Consider the following 13,975-nt stretch of genomic DNA (forward strand, 5'->3'; position numbering starts at 1 on the left):
TAATCTTGTTATTTGTATAGTGCCAACTTATTCTGCAGTGCTTTCAAGTAGTTTTATTTATTACCCCCCACCAAGCTGGCTACTCATTTTACCAATCTCGTAAAGATGGAAGGCTGAGTCAGCCTTGAGCCAGCTCCCCGAACCATACAGGGATGGTACCGTCTCGGTGCCTGAAGACAGGACTCAGACAGAATCCCAAATTGAACTATAAACTTTCATTTGTTAAACGGAAGCCAATAAGGTTTCTGTTTAACATGGTTTCGGTTCATTACCGTTATTTTTGGAGGATAGAATAGCATAGTCAAAGCCTTGTAAAATGGAGATTTTATTTGTCTATGGTTTTGTTCTGGGTTCCATCAGAATTCTTTTTTTGCTTATTTAAATGGAACCCCAGGTGTGGATACACCCTACTTGGCCAAAGCACACCCTAACAGTAGATGTTAGATGACCACTGTTCTAAATTAAAATCACAGTTGGATTTAGAGGAATTAGTATTCATTGCATGTTTTGAGATTGCACTAGACTCTGAGACACGGCAACTTAAAAGAGAGCTAACAAGGGGTAATTGGACTAGTTAGTTGTACTGATGTGTCTCTTTTATTAAATACAGTACTATGTAAAAGTGTTATGGTCCTTTTAGATGGGACAAACTGTCTCACAAATGATGCCCAACACTCGTCCCAATGATGCTCCCTCCTGTGCTGTTACACAGGAGCAAGTATCATTGGCATCACTCACAGTACTTCCGTGGTGGAGGGGGAACGGGCCGGGGAGTGTTCTTCCCCCATCCGCCCCCATTCACAATAAGCAGACAGTCGTTCAAAAGTGAACGACTGCTGTTTCCACGTAGTTTTCATGTAGTAACTGAACAATCGAACAATCGTTCATTCACTGCATGCATTTACACAGGACAGTTATCGTTCAGAATCCAGTGGGGGAGCAGGAATCTAAAAGATTCTGAACGATAAACCTCGCCGTGTAAGACGGCCATTAGGCAGGTGTGGAAAAATGCTGCAAAATAGGAATGCTTTAAAAAATAGAAGCCTTGCAATAGTTTATTTTTTGGGCAATTAACAAAATGCAAAGTGAATTATCATAAGAGAAATGTACATCAAATCATTTGATGTGGCCACCCTTTGCTTTCAAAACAGCATCAATTCTTGTAGGTACACAATTCTTCCACACTTTTTCTGAAGGAACTCGGAAGGTAGGTTGTTCCAAACATCTTGGAGAACTACCCACAGATTTTCTGTGGATGTAGGCTTGCTAAAATCCTTCTATCTCTTCCTTCTATCTCTTCAAATTTTGACTCATCATTTCCGAGCACTGGTGGCCATTTTTCTACATCCCAGTTCCTATGATTTTGTGCATAGGTGAGTCACTTGGCCTTGTCTCTACTTCAAAGGTATGGCTTCTTGACAGCAATTCTTCCATGAAGACCACTTCTAGCCAGACTTCTATGAGCAATAATGCAATAATACTATTACTAAAATAGATATGTCAGGCATGACACGTCCTCTTTAACCACTTCCCACCCAAGCCAGTTTTGACCTTTCTGACCAAGTTTTTTTTATATGCAATAAGAAATATAATACTATTATTAAGCTCTATGAGCAGTGTGAAAACTGCAGGATGTTTGGATTTTTTAAAAAGATCATGACTGAAAATTTAAAAAAAATCACCAAATATTATTAAATATGCTTAACTTAAAAACTTGATATATACATAAGGTCATTTTTGATGACCGCTTCCCTTTAAATGAAATGGTCACTTTTCAGGAGCCCAGCAAGAGGTGGATGAGCTTTTGTAAAAGTTAGATAAAACAGATCCCTGTTGCTCCTAATCTTAAAGAGCAAAGTGGCAACAGAGTTATCAGAAACAAACAACCAAGCCAGCAAAGCTCTTATCAGTCACTTATCTTGGAGCAAACCATGTTCATTAGTCCCCTTGAGAAAGCAGCAGTACACAATCGACAAGGTGTTCCAGGATCTTCAAAACCAGCTGATTAGGTTAATCAAGAAAAACAGAAAATGCCCAAAGTCAAGTAGTGCAGAACATTCCACTCAAGTTTTTTGATTATACTTACAAGAGGTTAAAAGTTACAGTCAATAAAATATAGAGTAGCGTCTTCACAGCGTCTATGCCAATTGCAACTTGCAAATCGCATGTTTCTGCGATCGTGACCCGCTGATTGCAAGAAATCTAAGAAGTGACCTCATTGACTTGCTTTATCTTACAATGCTACACTGGATCTTTTCCTGCATGACCTGTGTCACGAGCAAAGTCGCCATGTAGTCATAGCCTTAATTAAGTGTAATATCTGCAGCTACAAGGAGAGGGAGATAGTAAACCTATATAAAACTTTTTTTATAGTTAGAAATAAAACATTTCTATGATTGCTGTGACTTGCTGTCACAGCAATCACATGCCCAAAGACATGATTGGTCTTTGTGGGTCTCCAAGCACAGGTCCGTGAGGTCAGCTGTCTTGGGACAGCTGTGTCACAAAACTAAGATGAAGTGGGTCCATCATAATAATAAAACTTTATTATGATTGTTGTAACTGGCTGTCATAGATATCACATGCCTGGGCACCATCCTAAATGGTCTCCAGGCGGAGCTCTATGACATCAACTGTCATTAGACAACAAGATCACAGAGCTCCTGCAGAGCATGGGCTGCTAAGTGGATGCACTGCGCTGCTTCTCATCTTGCCACTGGGAACAGTTTAAGGGGTTGTACCAGAATTACAAGTTATCCTCTATCCACAGAATAGGAGACAACTTGGTGATTGGTGGGAGTCCCGCCACCGGTATTTAGAATGGGGATCACATGTCTGCCTCTTCCCATCACTCCAGGGATGCTTCTCCCAGCCATAGTGACACTACGGGAATGGAGCATGCGCAATGGATGCTTCTTTCATTTTAATTGGGTGGCAAAAATATTAGAGCATTTGTCGTTCAGCTATCTCTGCAGTCCCATTGAAAATGAATGGATCAGTAGCATGCTTGTGGAACTGTCACTCCATTATTTCTCCTCCTCACTGCAAGGGGGGCAGAAATCTCGCAGGAAGGAGGAAGAGAAACATGGGATCCCCATTCTTGGTTTTGGTGGGGGTCTCAGCGATGAGAACCCCATCAATCAGCAAATTATCACCTATAGCATGAATACGCTACCATTTTAACCAATTTTTTGTTATGGATTGGACGGCGGTTTACAAGTCCGACAGTCAGCAAACTGTGACGTCAACACCCAGTAGGCAGCCCTGCAGGGTCTGCTTAGTTCTAGCTCCCCGGATACTACACACGTGCAAGATAGAATCCAGATCGCACCCTGCATGGCCTAGCATGCCTCAACACAACTTTCTGCCACCGCTGACCATTTCTGACAGGTAGATCCACCACCTCGGTTTCCACCAACCGACACAGTCACCACGCCCCTTAAACCGTTCAAGGATGACTAACAAATTTTTAAACTTTATTCTAAAAATGGTTAGCAGTGCTTATGTTCAAAATATGATTTACATAAAAAGGTAAGGAGCCTACCAATACACACAAACTGTATAAAACAAAAATGGATAAAATAAGAGACAATACCAGTCTATGTTGTCTCCATTAGTACTAGGCGCAGAGTCTGTGCAGGAAGGGAGGGATTTAACAGACTGCACTTTGATTCCACTCCTTGGTCTCACATTTTGGGGAAGAGGCACACTTGGTTTTAAAGCCTTCATAGAACCTCAGCTGTACCGGATTTCTGATGTCATCAATGTACAGGTTGAGTATGTGCGTAGATCATCTGGATGGAACCTTGATTTAACATTTCAGCCATATTTCCCCAGGAGACAATCCTAAAGGGAAGCTATTGCCACCATGTTTCATATTACAAATCCACCTGAATACCACACATGACATGCAACTTATGATTGGCTATATGTATAGGACATTCTGTAGGTTCTGAGGGTGGCAAAGCGATGGTAGTAACTGTACCGGGTGTGTGGTACGCTCACAATTCTGAAAATATAACCACTGTTGGGCTGGGACCTTCGGTTGACCCAGAATTCCCCATTCTAATTTTCTTCTTTGATAAATACAGTATCAAGGTGAGGTGCCTCAGAGTCTGGTTGAAGCACATAGCATGGGAGACAAATCGTTGGTAGAATGGGGTAATTGATGTCACTTGGTAACTTCATTACCATCACATTAAAGGATTTCCTTGCTGGTCCCAAAAACAAATGTACATCAAAGAGCTCTGCTGCCGATGTGAGGGAGGGGGGGATGAATATCAATGAGTTCAATACAACTTTCCTTAGACCAAAACGGAGGCAGGTTAACACAGAAAGCTGGGTGATGATTTTATCAATATCATTATATTATAACCTATCCTTTGGAACGTGCAATTCTAGTACAAGCCTTCAAGCCTGGATCACAGCTAAAATTATGGTCAGCCCTGCATTATTTGATGAAGGAGTTTATAACCCTCAATGGTCCTAGGAAACCAAACTTTAAATAGTTCCAAAAGGACTGTCTCAGTCACCATTTATAATAGGGGACTTAAGTTGAATAACTCTTAGAGTAACAGAAGTATTTTAGTTTTTACACTGCAAATAGTATAGTATGGAGCATTTTTCAGAAGAAAGAAAAAAGCGGCATCCTCTTCTCTGCAATAACCACCAGGATGCCAATCATCCGTGATTCATAGATAGTTTGTACAATCAAGGTCTCATGGCCTTATATGCTTATAGTACATGGCAGTTTATACGCCAAATCAACACGTACTTTTCTGCAAGAAACATACTCAGTACAATGTTTCCTTTCATAAATAGTTTCAAGGCTTCAAATCCCTTGTATGCATGCAGTCTGCACATTACACATTAGTTCAGGGTCATGTGTTTCAACTCTTTCCACTCAGCGCTGATGGATTTACTGAGATGCAAACATCTTTCTGAGCCTAAAACTATCTACCACTGAAAAGCTCCAAGGTAACATCTTCATTATATTTACACAGTGAAGTGTCCACTGTCAAGTTCTCTGACATATTGTTTATAACACTGTCAGTTCTGGAGATCCAGCAATGCATACTCACTATCAGATGAAAGGGAGAAGCCACTGAGCACATATTAGGAAAAAGTGTGCACATTTGTGTTAGTATTACCGAAAAATTGACACCATCAGTCATTGCCTAGTGGAAAAAGCTTCAGCTATTCCAGATCATCCCCTGCATTTTAATGGAAATGCCATGCAATGCACCATTCTACTAATTGGTAACTTCACTTTAAGTTTTTCTTCTACACTGGCATGCCAAAAGTCATGGGACAGCAGTATGTAAAATGATTATGAAGTGGTGTTGCCTCAGGTGACGGCTTGGGAATATGCCTACACATGTATAAGCATTAAGATGTTGTCTTGTGAGTGAGGTTGAATACCAGTCAGCATGCTCATGGCGAGGCATCGTAAATTATCAGAGTTCCAATGAGGCATGACAGTCGGTGCCAGACAGATGGGACATTCCATTTCTGCAGTTGTGAGAGCATTTAACATTCCTTGCTCCACATTGTCATCTGTATACCAGGAATACATCATAGAAGGCACTACCACCCACATTGGACAGCGAACTAGCTGCCCATGGGTGGTGCGTAGTGAACACAACTAGTGGCATCTAGCTAGAATTTTCCAAGTGAACAGACAAGCAACTCTATCATTAATGACATCCAGATTCAGTGCAGGAGGCATCACTTCATATCCTACAAGTCAGTACAGTGTTCTTTAGCTTCTATGGGATTTGTGAGCAGAAGAGTGCCTCTAACACCATGACACTGGACATAGCACCTCACCTGGGCTCATGAGGTTGCTGACTGGACCCTAGAGAACTGGCAACGTGATGTGGTTTGATAAGTTACAGTAACAATTGTTTTGGGCTGATGGTAGAGTTTGAGTGTGGCACAGACCCCATGAAGCCCTTGACCTCCTTTGTCAATAAAACACTGTGCAGGCTGGTGGTGGTTCCATACCAGTGTGGGGTGTGTTCTCATAGTATGGGCTGGATCCACTGGTGTGCCTAAACATGTCATTGACTGGCTGCCGCTACTTTTCACTGCTGCGTGACCATTTGCAGCCCTTCATGGACCTCATGTACCTCTATATTTTTATTAGAACAAGCAGATGTAAATGCATTCATTGCATCACATACATATCCGTTACAAATTATAAATACAGTCGAAAGCATATATTTAACATCAATGCAGAATTTTCATTTTTATATTTTGCATCTACTCCTCTGGTTTTTAGAATTATTTATTGTTTGCAATCAAATCAGCCCTATAAATACCAATTCCTTGATCGATTGAGACTAGAGATGAGCGAACGTACTCGGATAAGCACTACTCGTCCGAGTAATGTGCTTTATCCGAGTATCTCTCCGCTCGTCTTGAAAGATTCGGGGCGCTCCGCTGCTGACAGGTGAGTCGCAGCGGGGAGCGGGGCAGAGCGGGCGGGAGAGAAGGAGAGAAAGATCTCCCCTCCGTTCCTCCCCGCTCTCCCCTGCAGCTCCCCGCTCCGCAGCGCGTCCCGAATCTTTCAGGACGAGCAGAGAGGTACTCGGATAAAGCACATTACTCGGACGAGTAGTGCTTATCCGAGTACGTTCGCTCATCTCTAATTGAGACCATACTCGGGCTTGTAAATCAGCTTTATAATTATTGTAACTAACTTTTTAACATTAACATAACTTGGCATCCTTATCTAAAGTGTACCGAGGTTTCATTGTTGATAGTATTTCAACCACATATCCCATACATCCATATATTTATTGAATGAATTGGAGCGAATAGCCATCCACTTTTTGAACACACAATGTTCTGCCATACGGCTTATGAATTCTTCTAGTTTTGGGGGTTCAGGAGACTTCCAGTGTATTGCTATAATTGTTTTGGCCATCATCATGGAGGGGGCTGTAAAGTATCTCATTAGGTGAGGTAATTCACTAAGGTTAAATAACAACATAGCAATTTTAGGGGTTTTGGGAGGTTAATGTACTGTGTAGAGATGAGCGAGCACCCAAATGCCCGGGTCCACGTTATTCGAGTCGAGCTTTTCGTAAAAATTCGAGAGCTCTACTCGAGTAACGAACCCCATTGACTACAATGGGAGACTCGAGCATTTTTGTATGTGGGACGCCGGGTCCCAAGCTTTTTTTTTTTTCTTGGTTCGTGTTCTCTCTCTCTCTCTCTCTCTCTCTCTCTCTCTCGGGGTCGAACACGATTTGATGCTCATTCGAGTAACGAGCACCATCGAGTACACTAATACTCGAACGAGTATCAAGCTCGGCAGAGTATGTTTGCTCAACTCTAGTACTGTGCCATTGGGCTAAAGTTGTCCAGAAATGGTTAGAGGAGTTTCTGAAGAGTTCCTACGAATGGTGTGGTCTGCACGTTCTTCTGACATGAGCCCAATTGAGCATTTATGGGATGTGGTGGAGAGGTCTATTTGCACCTGAAATCCTGCACTCACAAACACCACAGAACTGTGGGTGGCTATCCAGACAGCATGGCTCAACGTCCCTCCAGGCATCTTCCGTGCACTTGTGGAATTGATCCCACATTGAGTTGCTGCTCTTCACCAAGCTAATGCGGTCCTTCAAGATATCAGTTCCCAAAACTCATCAGTGTATATTTTGTTTAATTTATTTACCCTCTTTACAACAATTTTCAACATTAAATCATGATGACTTTACAATTCTTCTACTCATGTTTCATGAGGATGTCTCTGCACTATGGTCACATTTAGTAGTCTAGCTGCTTACATTTCTGCATTGTTTAATATTGTGGTCATTGTAATGATAGTGGTAGAAAGTAATATATTTCTATGTCATAAAAGCCATAGTTTTCTCATTCAAAACTAACGATTAAGAGTTGTTCACATATCCACATGAATATGAGTCCTATTCTAAGACTCCTGGACTGAAATATTGAGGGGAGCCATGCATATGGCACTTAAAATATTCATTCCTTCTATTTTCCCTTTGGAATTCTTCCTAAATTTTCCTTTCTGTTGATTTTCTTAAATGAGAGTCAAAATTCCAGTAAATATAAGATCAAGTTTGGTCTAAAGATGTAACTGTCTTAAAGGGAATGTGTTATCAGAAAAGGCCATTTTTGTTAAAATTAAGTTTTTATGTTAAACATTTTTTGAGATTTTTTTTTTGTGATTTTTCTTTAACTCTTTCATACCACGATCTATATTTTAAGGGTGGCTTCACACTGTGACAGCCACAGCAGGAGATTCCTTCAGCCCTGCTGGGATGGGAGGCTGTTTCCCTGCGGAAACGCCTCACATCCAGGGCTTCTGAAGGATTGCGAGAGCGATATCAGGGACTCAATCATATCCCAGTATCGCTCTCACCAGTGTGTGGGAGCCCTAAAGGCTCCTACCAACTTGTGTTTTTTTAATGCTGCATTAACGCAGCATTTTTTTTACGCAAATGTCAATGGGACTTTCTAATGTTAAAAACGCACAGCACAAAAATCGCAAAAGCACAAACTTACAATGCGTTTTTAACATTAGAAAGTTACATTGATATTTGCGTAAAAAAACGCAAGTGGCTAGAATCCTTAAAAAGTAAAAATCCTGAAATCTTGTAGTTTACACTTTGACCACTGAGCCCTACAATAGGTTGACACTTCCTGTCATGTAGAGATAACTTCTGCAGTGATTTCATTATCATCACAGGCAGGATTGCAATTACACGTAATGTAACACTTACAGTATATACAGATAAGACAGGACTACACCACTGATTAGGTCATGGTCATAGTTCCCCTATGCAGAGGCCACAGAACATGCTCACAACTCTATCGTAGAAGTCAGTGAACATTTCCAGACTACAGGTTTCTATGGTCCATGTGGCTGCTGTAAAGAAAATCTCTGAATGCTGTTAACAGCAGCTCAAACAAGATGGCTGCTCCATCCCACGGCAGTGTATAGAGAGTAGAATACGAAATCTGCAATCAGAAAATAAAAACAGATTAGAAAAAAATATGTATCATTATCTGGATTTAATTAATAAGACATGTAAGTATTACATTCCTTAGGCCTTAGTCAGACGGGCGATTTTTCGTGCGATTTGCGCATGCGCATGCGTCCGGCGATTTTATAAAACCATTGCTTTGCAATGGTATCGGACACATGAGCGCTTTTTATGCGCTCGTCCGATAAATTATAGAACAAAAAATCGCAGATCGCACCTATCTGCGATCTGCGATTCCTGTTCTCTTCTCTATATGCGCTCAATGGGGCCGGCGGCAGCAGCGCCGACCCCATTGAGAACATATAGAAGACAAATCATTCTTCTCTGCCACAGCTGTAACAGCTGTGACAGAGAAGAACGATGTTTGCCCATTGAATTCAATGGAGCGGCAATACAGCCGCTCCATTGAAAGCAATGGGCTGCCGGCGTGCGCGGGGTGAATTGTCGGGAAGGGGTTAAATATATAAACCCTTCTCTGCAATTCATTCTAAAATGTGTTAAAATAAAAAAAAATTGTATACTCACCTTTCCGCTGCAGCCGGAGTCCAGCCGCGGCCGCTGTCAGTTCTCCTGAACTGCTTCTTGGCACTATTCAGCCGGCGGGGCTTTAAAATCCCCGCCTGCTGAATGATCTGGCTCTGATTGGTCACAGCCCTGACCAATCAGAGGCTGAAAACACTCACACACCCATTCATGAATTCATGAATGGGTGAGTGACTGCTGCCTCTCAGCGCTGAGCCAATCAGGGGCAGGTCTGACTCACATCCATTCATGAATTCATGAATGGGTGTGAGTGAGGCATGCCTCTGATTGGCTCAGCGCTGAGCCAATCAGGGGGCAGGTCTGACTCGCACCCCCTTCACACCCACTGCAAGGACGGCCACGCGGAGCTCCGGCTGCCGGGAGAAGGTGAGTATACAATTTTTTTTTATTTTAACACATTTTAGGATGGATTACAGGGAAGGGCTTATATATTTAAGCCCTTACCGACAATTCATCCCGGGCTCGCCCGCAGCGCATTGCTTTCAATGGAGACGGCTGTATTGCCGTCTCCATTGAATGCAATGCGCTGGACAGCTCTGGCCCGTTTCTAATGAAACGCGGCTAGGAGCAGATTTTCGGGCGATTTGCGGGCGACTTGCGCGCACCGGTCACGCGATTTGCGGATGCGCATCCGTCATGCGATCCGCAAATCGCGCGAAAAATCGCCCGTCTGACTAAGGCCTTATAAAGCGTTTGTACCTCAAAAGCAATAAATAAATGTAATTCAAATCATTTAGTGGTAAGCCGTATTGTGTCTTAATTTTCTTTATAGCATAGAACCTTAAGCTTGATTTAAGCAACATCATGTATGTCACAGATCCATAATAAGGCACCCATAGAAGTCTATAGGGCTATTCTATACCGACACATGTTACTGGTTTAATTTGAAGTTAAAGAGAGGTTTATTTGAATGGAGTGTATTAGCTGCATCATACTGCATCCTAAAAAATCTTGAAAAATCATTCTAGGGCTTATTTTCAGAGTAGGTCTTACTTTCAGAGAAACCGGGTATATATTTTATGCTTACTAAAACCAGATACTGACAAATCCTATTTTGCTCTAATCTATTTTCTAATGGTAGAATTTTATTATTTTTTCTGTACGTGATTTAAGGGAAACCTTCTTGCTTGAGCTGTTAACAACAGTTTTACAGCAGTCACGTGGGTCATAGGAATCTGTAGTCTGGAAATTACTCTTTGACTTCAATGGAAGAGCAACCTAGGCATGCTGCCTTTTTGCCCTCCTCTGAATCAATGGGAGAAAGCTAATATTTAATTCTTAAAGATGTTCTCCAATAATCCAACATTTTTTCAAAAGCCCAGTACTTTCCTAACATTAAATAGAATGCCACATGCCCAAAGGAGCTTACTATGTGCCTCCCTTCTGTGTATTTAGACTATGTCACTGCTGTTGGTCAAAGTTTCTTCACATAGCAAACAGGGGGGTCTTCTGCTCAGTCATATGAGTAGCGGTTCTAATTGAGAAAATACAGTTCCCTGAAGCATCTGTATCACCTCCTCATTTCTAGTACCTTCCACCTGTTATAGTAATAATATATATATATATATATATATATATATATATATATATATATATATATATATACATATATATATATATTCTATTGTATATATCTTTTCATATGTTTCTCACATCAGCCTATGCAAACACGTGGATAGATATAGATATATTGGTATATCTTCCTTCTTAGTAAATAACAGCATCTAAATGTTAGCATGCTCAATAATATACACTAGTATATATTAGATTCTTGTCCTCTATCTTCTACGTATGGTTCTTAGGTCTCACACCGCCCTCCCACAGATCTTTCTCAGGAGAGCACTCTAGGGCCCCCCACTGCTGATAAGAGAAGCTACTTATCCCCCCACCTTTGCATTTTTGGGATAATGAACACAGTATAAGTTTAATTTCTTCTGTTTCTTGGAAATCACATGTTTTAGTAGTAACACACACCTTAAGGCATTAACATATGTTAATCATTAGAACCTAAAGCCAATAATAAGTTCTTATGACTTTAAGGACATGTATCTCTATTGCTACGTCATTTGGGATATATATGTACTATGATGCTATTAATAAATCAGAAGCGTACTGGTGTTGATACAAGCATTATGTCAGTCTAAGTTACTTCTCAATAACCAATTTGGAGCAGTACAGTGAAGGCAGAGGGATATGATTTTTTCCCATAACACACCTCTATGCATTTATTAGTAACACTACTTTGCCTGTGCACTGAAATGACTAATTGGAAATTGGAGCAGATGAACTCTTTGGCTTACCCCTGAGCTTTACTTACAGAGGATAAAGAGGGACTGGGGGTTCAAACTCTGCAAAAGTTATCTTATATTCCTGATTAGACCAACTAAACTGTATCTGTGCATAAGAAATTATTATTTTTTTGTCATAGGAACTGAGCTTACTAAATGCAGGGGAGAGAAAGTAGAGACATAGCCTGCTCTGCACATGCTCACTCTCTGTGGTAAAGATAGGGACAGAACAATTACTTAGGAGTGAGGGCAGAGCTACTGGAGGTCTTGTTCAAGGGCAACCAGATGTAAGTAGAGAGTGGGAATGGGATGTTTAGTGGGTGAAAAGTCATTACTGGTACATTTGCAAAGATTAATGACTTTAGAAATAGAACACACTGAGTAACCAATGTGATCTTGGGAGTACCCCTAATTTGTAATATTCTGTTATCACCTGTTGTTTTATTATTATTTCCAGCTACGTTCTAATTTAGTCTTTTTAAAGTAAACTTGCACAAAGATAGAGTTATATGTTAAATTGTGGAATTTCCATTCATGTTTTTTGATTTTTATAACAAAAAGTTGATAGCTGCCTGTTGAGTTTCCATCCCACGGCTTCTCATTCAGTTATTACAGCTTTGATGCTGTTTGATTTAACCACAGAAAAAATGTATTTTGGTATTAAATGGCCCTTATTGTTTCTATTACTACTTTTGCAGTCATTTGCTTGCTTGGGAACCACAGAAATCATTGGTTTATTATATCTATTTCTGTTTAAAAAGCATTTAAAGTTCTCCCCAAGTCTGCCTTTTGCTATGAGTTACTGAGCTTATGGTAAAGCGCATTTCGAGTTTGTTTATTTACTACAAATGTAATCTATACAAATGTCAACAAAATTAACAAGATCTTCAATCCCTGCATGAAATTGCATTTCATTAGAAAGGTGCGATAAACTCTCAGAGCAATGCTCTTGAAAGGTAGGGAATTGGAATTGATGTACTGTATAAAAGGAGGAGAACTATTTATTCAAATGCAAGAGAATATAGCCAAAGTGATTTAAGCTTCTATTTTATAGTTTTTTAAAACAAGTCCATTTTAAAGTTCATAAAACAAGGTAAGTTACTGAATCGTACAGCCATAACTTTCAGCAAATATATTACGTTGTTAAAGAGAAAAAACAATAACACAATCTACACCTAAAGCTAATGAATCAAAGTCAAAAAGAAAGTACTTACACAATTAGTCTAAAATGCTGATCTTCTGCATCACTTCTGTGTTCTGGACCCGGTTCTGGTTTTTACTAACAAATAATTTCAGATAATGGCCAATATAGGCCAATGTAAAGGCAGCCTATAGATATTCCATTAAAAACATTGGTCATAATGAAGGTAACCTCTCAAATTTACTTTGGCGTACTTTTCACCACAATTGTTTTATGCCCATAGTGAGTCACTATGCATCCGTAATGTCTGGTATATAGCACAGATAAAGACTAGAGTATTTGTTCCAATGTAAATACAGCTGCTCCATGATTTTTCGCCTATGTTACCGTTAGATAGTGGAGAACGCCTGTTGATCCACAGAGTTATCCTAATTGCTAGATTGGGAATTGGTAAAAAAAAAAAATTTCTTTAAAATGAGGAAAATTTGCTGTTACCTCATAGGTGTTTTTGCCTTCTTCTGGATCAACATTGTAAGATAATAAGCTGAACTGGATGGACAAATGTCTTTTGCAGCCTTACAAATTATGTGATTAGCAGATATTATGTGACAGCATCCAGGGGTGTTACAGCCAAAGAATCCTGATGCCGCTGCTAGTTGTGTTTTACAATTCGCTGTCCTATTTCTTACTAAATCGGACATGTGACCACTGCCATTGAAATGCATTGGTTCTAAGAGATGCGAATCGCAAACGCAAAAATCATGCGCAGCAAAAAACGCCTGTCTGACTGAGCCATTACAAGGCCACTCTCACACACACCGCTTTTTACCGCGATTAGGGTGGCATTCCGAGTGCTGCGCTAACCACGGTACAACGCTCCTGTTGATTTTAATGAGGCTTTGCCGACCTATACTTCAACAAATGCTGCGATGTTTGAGCATTGTATGTTCTATTTCTCAGTGTTTTCGCATTTTTAAATGCAC

General features: G+C 40.5%; 1 protein-coding gene across 1 annotated transcript in view; it reads left to right on the top strand.

Annotated features, from left to right (window-relative positions):
* TUSC3 (tumor suppressor candidate 3) overlaps positions 1-13,975 on the top strand; it is a 232,139-nt gene that overhangs the window by 171,995 nt on the left and 46,169 nt on the right. The window lies entirely within an intron of this gene.

This window comes from Eleutherodactylus coqui, chromosome 7 (genome assembly GCF_035609145.1).
Source record: "Eleutherodactylus coqui strain aEleCoq1 chromosome 7, aEleCoq1.hap1, whole genome shotgun sequence".
In the NCBI taxonomy this organism is placed as follows: domain Eukaryota; kingdom Metazoa; phylum Chordata; class Amphibia; order Anura; family Eleutherodactylidae; genus Eleutherodactylus; species Eleutherodactylus coqui.